Genomic DNA, 7,425 nt, shown 5'->3' with positions numbered 1-7,425 from the left:
CACTCTGATGTCACCGTGTTGCAACACACACAGACACAGGGAGAGAGAGAGAGAGAGACACACACACACACACACACACAGAGAGAGAGAGAGAGGGACGGACGGACGGACAGATGGACATGCACACACAGACGCGCACGCAGACGCAGACACACACACACACAGACAGACAGACAGACAGACACACACACACACTAACACACACACACACACACACACACACACACACACACACACACACACACACACACACACACACACACACACACACATACACACACACACACACGCACAGGCACAGGCACACACACAAACTCTATATTTTCTGTTGGAACCCAGGGGTTGAGAAGGGATGTCAGAGAACAGATTCATAATCTACATGTACTTTCTGTTGTAAAATAAAAATAGAGAGGAGGCGAAGAGATACAGTATGTTTGTGTTTGTGTTGTGTGTGTGTGTCTTCCATCATCGATTGAAGGAATACTCTGGTGTGTCAATTTTACATTGACATTCAGGCTGTTTAGCAGACGCTTTTATTGAAGGCGACTCGCAACAGCTCATGAACACATTGACACACCAAAGGCGGAGTCGACCCCTCAGGGCAACAGCCAGCTCGTCAGGAGCAGTCAGGGTGAGGCGTCTCGCTCAGGGACACCTCCACACTCAGCTAGGAGGAGCCGGGGGGAGAGAGAGAGAGAGAGAGAGAGAGAGAGAGAGAGAGAGAGAGAGAGAGAGAGAGAGAGAGAGAGAGAGAGAGAGAGAGAGAGAGAGAGAGAGAGAGAGAGAGAGAGAGAGAGAGAGAGAGAGAGAGAGAGAGAGAGAGAGAGAGAGAGAGAGGAGAGAGAGAGAGAGAGAGAGGGGGAGGGAGGGAGGGGGGAGGGAGGGGGGAGGAGAGAGAGAGAGAGAGAGAGAGAGAGAGGGAGAGAGAGAGAGACTGTGGGCATCAACCACCCTGTAACCAGACCTTTGGCAACTGCAACAAAGAGCTACTGTCGCTGTTCTCACACATATTATGTACATGTGCGCACATAACACACATTTGTGCACATATAATCAGTGTTGGGGGTAACGCGTTAGAACTAACGCGTTAGAGTACTCTTATTCGTTTTTTTCAGTAACGAGTAACCTAACGCGTTAGTTTTGCGAATTCAGTAATCAGTAACTCGTTAATTTCCAAAATAACCACTCGTTACTCCGTTACTTTAAGATTTTCCCTCGATAAGGAAAGTAAAGTCCCGGGTTTTCTGCATTTAGTCAGATGCTGCTGCCCTGCTCCTTGCATCTCTCTCTCTCGCTCTCTTCGTGTGTGTGCGCACGCACCTGTGTGTGTAAGCTACGTGTGTTACCGCGGCAAGATGGACGAGAAGATAGCCTTAGATAGATAGATAGATTCCTGGAGGTACGCTCATTATTTTGAGTTACAGAGCGAAAAGGACAAGAAGAACATAGTGGTCGTTTTGAGCACCTTCTTCTCCTACGTTTCAACCATTACTTTGGTGATAAATAGGCTAAAGGTAGCCTACGTGATTGTTATGAATGTAGGGCTATAGGGTCACACGAACATTTTCAGTTCTTCAATGTTTTTTTAGTGCCATGCACTGTTCTTTTGTGCAACGCATACGGTTAAATTGAGTTAAATTTCCAATTCTAAAAGGTTGCGTGCCTACCTGTTAAGCACTTTGTTAGGCGCCTGCACTTGTAAAGTGGATAAGCTATGTGTGACGCACTGTTCTTTTGTGCGCAGCCAATACGGTAAGCTACATTCTGTTAAAATAACTGCCTGTTACCGGAGTATGTTATTCATGGAAGCTGTTCAAATGATCAAAGGATGAATGCCTGTTAAATAAAACGTGCAATATGATGACTGTCTTTCCTGTCATTATGCTATAGGTTCATGATTGATTCATAAACAGTCAGCACTGTTGGTGCATCTAAAGGAGGATGTGTGTTGTTGTTGCGCTAGGCGGACACGCACGCACCCCAAACGCATTTTAATTGTTGGTAACGCACGAGTACTCTAACGCGTTTCTTTTATTTATAGGTAACGTAGTAACGTAACGGATTACTTTTAATTGATAGTAACAAAGTAACCTAACGGATTACTTTCAAAAGTAACGATACCCAACACTGCATATAATACACACACAAATGTGTTCACGCATTACACACACATAACCAGAAATATGTGCACAAATAACACACACACACACATACACACATGTGCACGCATAACACACACATACACAAATGTGTGCGCACGTAACACGGACATACAAAATGTATGTGTTACATACATACACAAATATAAACGCATAACACACGCATACACAAAAGTTAGCATGCATCACGCACATACACACAAACACATCCATGACGCACATCCCACGTGTCCATAAACCTACAACGTGTCTTGACCGGTACACATTTCAACACAAACACATTTCCCCTTTTTCCTGTTCTCTGAGCGAGATCTGTCCGTCTGAAGTCAATCCTGTTTTTATCGAGTGACTTTCTTAGAATGAATGTGCGTGACACACATCTGCACACACACACACACGCACACACATATGTACACACGCACCCTCACACACATGCACACACACACACAGACACACACATGGAAGTAGAAACACAAACACACATTCACACAAACACACATGGAAGTACATAAAGACACACGTACACACACACACATGCACATACACATGGAAGTAAACACAAACACACATGCACACTCACAGGGAAGTACACATGCATGCATGCATACATACACACACACACAAACACACAGGTAAGTACACAAACACACAAGTACACACACCCATACACACATGGAAGTACACACATACACACACACACACATATGGAAGTACACACACGCATGCATGCATAGACAGACACACACACAAACAAACACTCCAACTCACCCCCAGCCTTTACACGTTATGAATATTGATCGAAAAGTAATATAACAGTTTCCTGGGTTCAAAATAACTTTCCACTTGACAAGTTTCGCTTGTTGCTAAGCAACGTTGGAAGCTTGCGACTGGCCCCTCCAACGCTGGATCTGCTCAGGCCTCCGAGCCTGAGATCCCATCATTACAGCCCAAACTTGTAGAATACAGCTGTGGTTAACAGCTGTAGAATACAACTGTAGAATACAACTGCAGATTACATCTGCAGATTACACCTGTAGAAAACAGCTGTAGATTGTACCTGTAGATTATACCTGTTCACTGTAGAATTGCCTGTAGATTACTCCTGTAAATTTCACCTGTAGATTGCACCTGTAGAACATACCTGTAGATTACACCTATAGAATAACTGTAGAATACACCTGTAAAATACACCTGTACTTTACACCTGCAGATTATACCTTTAGATTACACCTGTGGAATACCTGTCGATTACACCTGTAGATTACACCTGTATAATACACCTGTAGATTATACCTGTAGAATACATCTGTAGTAGCGACAGTAGCTCAGGAGGTAGAGCGGGTTGGAACATGAAGGGCGCTAGTCCGATCCCCGGCTCCTCCTAGCTGAGTTTCGAGGTGTAAATGAATGAATGTGTGAATGAAGGGCTGAATGTGGGACAGGGTCAAAGACGTGACAAGCCTTTTTTGGGATCCGGATACATTAAATTAATATAAAAGAGAATTAAATACATAAATTGTGTATAAAGTGAATCTTCAATATCTAATTTATTATTTCAGAGAGATTTAATGAAAATAAATTGTAAATATATATATTAAATAATGTCATGAAGTGCAAAATTGTCATTCAGTGTAATGGTCCGGACTTCAATTTGACTAATACATCTTTAAATAATATATAAAATACCAAACAAAATTATATTTAAACTTTCTTGGCACATTTTTATGAGTGATAAGATTGAGATATTAAAAGGACATTGAGTTATTGTTATGTTTTGATATTGAAATCGTTAGGGGACTTTTGTCCCAAATAGTCAGTTCATTAGAGGTCCTCATCGTCATCCTCATCGTCATCCGCTTATCCGGGGTCGGGTCGCGGGGGGAGCAGCTCAAGCAGGGGGCCCCAGACTTCCCTTTCCCGGGCCACATTGACCAGCTCTGACGGGGGGATCCCGAGGCGTTCCCAGGCCAGTGTTGAGATATAATCTCTCCACCTAGTCCTGGGTCTTCCCCGAGGTCTCCTCCCCACTGGACGTGCCTGAAACACCTCCCAAGGAAGGCGCCCAGTGGGCATCCTTACCAGATGCCCGAACCACCTCAGCTGACTCCTTTCTAAGTAAAGGAGCAGCGGCTCTAATCCGAGTTCCTAATGGATGGCTGAGCTTCTCACCCTATCCCTAAGGGAGACGCCAGCCACCCTTCTGAGAAAACTCATCTCGGCCGCTTGTACCCGCGATCTCGTTCTTTCGGTCATCACCCAGCCCTCATGACCATAGGTGAGGATAGGAACGAAGATCGACCGGTAGATCGAGAGCTTTGCCTTGCGGCTCAGCTCTCTTTTCGTTACAACGGTGCGGTAAAGCAAACGCAATACCGCCCCCGCTGCTCCGATTCTCCGGCCAATCTCACGCTCCATAGTACCCGAGACCCCGAGGTACTTGAACTCCTTCACTTGGGCTAAGGACTCATTTCCTACCCGGAGTAAGCAATCCACCGGTTTCCTGCTAAGAGTCATGGCCTCAGATTTAGCGGTGCTGATCCTCATCCCAGCCGATTCACACTCGGCCGCCAGCCGATCAAGTGAGTGCTGAAAGTCACAGGCCGATGATCCAATGAGGACCACATCATCTGCAAAAAGCAGTGACGAGATCCTCAGACCACCGAACTGCAACCCCTCCCCACCATGACTACGCCTCGATATCCTGTCCATGTATATCACAAACAGGATTGGTGACAAGGCGCAGCCCTGGCGGAGACCAGCACCCACTGAGAACGAAACTGACTGGCTGCCGAGAACATGATGTGACCCGGCCCGGAGGAAGCCCGGGGCCCCCGTCTGGAGCCAGGCCCAGACGGAGGGCTCGATGGCGAGCGCCTGGTGGCCGGGTTTGCCACGGATCCCGGTCGGGCACAGCCCGAACAAACTATGTGGCACCCCCCCTCTCTTCATCCCATGGGCCCACCACCTGTGGGAAGACCCGTTGGGGTCGGGTGCGCAGCCACATGGGTGGCAGCGAAGGTCAGGGGTCTCGACGGACCAGACCCGGGCGGCAGAAGCTGGCTCTGGGGACGTGGAACGTCACCTCGCTGTGGGGAAAGGAACCGGAGCTTGTGAGGGAGGTGGAGCGCTATCAGTTAGATCTGGTGGGGCTTACCTCCACGCACAGTCTCAGCTCTGGTACCGTACTCCTGGATAAGGGTTGGACTCTATTCTTCTCCGGAGTTGCCAAGGGCGTGAGGCGCCGGGCGGGTGTGGGGATACTCATAAATCCCCGGCTGAGCGCCGCGGTGTTGGAGTTTACCCCGGTAGACGAGAGGGTCGCCTCCCTGCGCCTAAGGGTTGTAGGGGGGAAAACTCTGACTGTTGTTTGTGCGTATGCACCAAACAGCAGCTCAGAGTACTCGGCCTTCTTGGAGACCCTGAATGGAGTCCTGTATGGGGCTCCAGTAGGGGACTCCGTAGTTCTGCTGGGAGACTTCAACGCCCACGTGGGCAACGATGGAGACACCTGGAGAGGCGTGGTGGGGAGGAACGGCCTCCCTGATCTAAACCCGAGCGGTCGTTTGTTATTGGACTTCTGTGCTAGTCATGGATTATCCATAACAAACACCATGTTCGAACATGAGGGTGCTCATAAGTGTACCTGGTACCAGAGTACCCTAGGCCGAAGATCGATGATCGATTTCGTGATCCTGTCATCTGATCTGAGGCCGCATGTTTTGGACACTCGGGTAAAGAGAGGGGCGGAACTGTCAACCGACCACCATCTGGTTGTGAGTTGGATCAGGGAATGGGGGAAATTTCCGGATAGACCTGGTAAGCCCAAACGAGTAGTGCGGGTGAACTGGGAACGTCTGGAGGAGGCCCCCGTCCTAGGTATCTTCAACTCACACCTCCGGCGGAGCTTTTCTGGCATTCCTGTGGAGGTTGGGGGCATTGAGCCGGAGTGGGCGGTGTTCAAAGCCTCCATTGCTGAAGCTGCGGTGGCTAGCTGTGGCCTCAGGGTCTTAGGCTCCTCAAGGGGCGGTAACCCTCGGACACCGTGGTGGACTACGGTGGTCAGGGAAGCCTTCCGACTGAAGAAGGAGGCCTTCCGGGATATGATATCCTGGAGGACTCCTGACTCGGTTGCAGGGTACCGACAGGCTCGAAGGGCTGCAGCGGCTGCCGTGTCGGAGGCTAAGCAGCGGGTGTGGGAGAAGTTCGGAGAGGCCATGGAGAAGGACTTTCGGTCGGCACCAAAGTGTTTCTGGAAGACTATCCGGCACCTCAGGAGGGGGAAACGGGGAACCATCCAAGCTGTGTACAGTAAGGATGGGACTCTGTTGACCTCAACTGAGGAGGTCGAGTATGCCCTTCTCTACATGTGTTTTGTGGATCTGGAGAAGGCGTATGACCGGGTCCCCCGGGAGAAACTGTGGGAGGTGCTGCGGGAGTATGGGGTAAGGGGGTCTATCCTCAGGGCCATCCAATCTTTGTACTCCCAAAGCGAGAGCTGTGTTCGTGTTCTCGGCAGCCAGTCATTAGAGGTCATTCAGTGTAATGAGATCAAGAAGCTAGGTCAGAAACTGATGTCATGTGACAATCTGTGACATCATCAAGAGGACCCCTGGAGACCCCTGAGGTGACACAGCAAGGTAAGTTTACTCCATTTAAATATTTGATATTTCATCTTTTCATGTTGTGGTAACTTGATATAGAAATCCACATGTCATTCAGTGTAATGCCAGCAAACACTTTTATTGTTAGATATTCCTCTAAACAAGTGTATTTAGTAAATAACTGTTATAAACTTTGTGGGTCAAGGTCATTGTTTGATATAGGTGGCTAACTGTTTGCCTGTAAAACATGTTTACTTATTAAAATGTCATTCAGTGTAATGGATGTCATTCAGTGTAATAATTAGGATTCATATAATGAGTAATACTAATGTAGTAATACCCGATGCCCCGATCAGCATTTCTGGGCCCGATCACTGATTACGATCACCAAAATCATGATCTGCCAATTGCCGATCACTGCCTATGAAAAATATGGAATATATATATTAAAAACATCTATATAATTTTTATTTTTATTTTTATTTTTTTCGTTTTTTTTCATATATTTGGTGGCATTTTACTCAGCATTGTGCAAGCACAATGTAAAATGCTGCTTGCAGCTTTAATTATTATTGTTATTATTGTTATACATATTTATTAAGTTAATGAAAAATATTAACCTTATAGTATCTTTAATTTACATTTTTGTAAACAATGTATTTAAA

The sequence above is a fragment of the Gadus macrocephalus genome, chromosome 7 (genome assembly GCF_031168955.1).
Source record: "Gadus macrocephalus chromosome 7, ASM3116895v1".
NCBI lineage: Eukaryota > Metazoa > Chordata > Actinopteri > Gadiformes > Gadidae > Gadus > Gadus macrocephalus.
The sequence above is the reverse complement of the archived record's forward strand: the minus strand, read 5'-3'. Positions refer to the sequence as shown.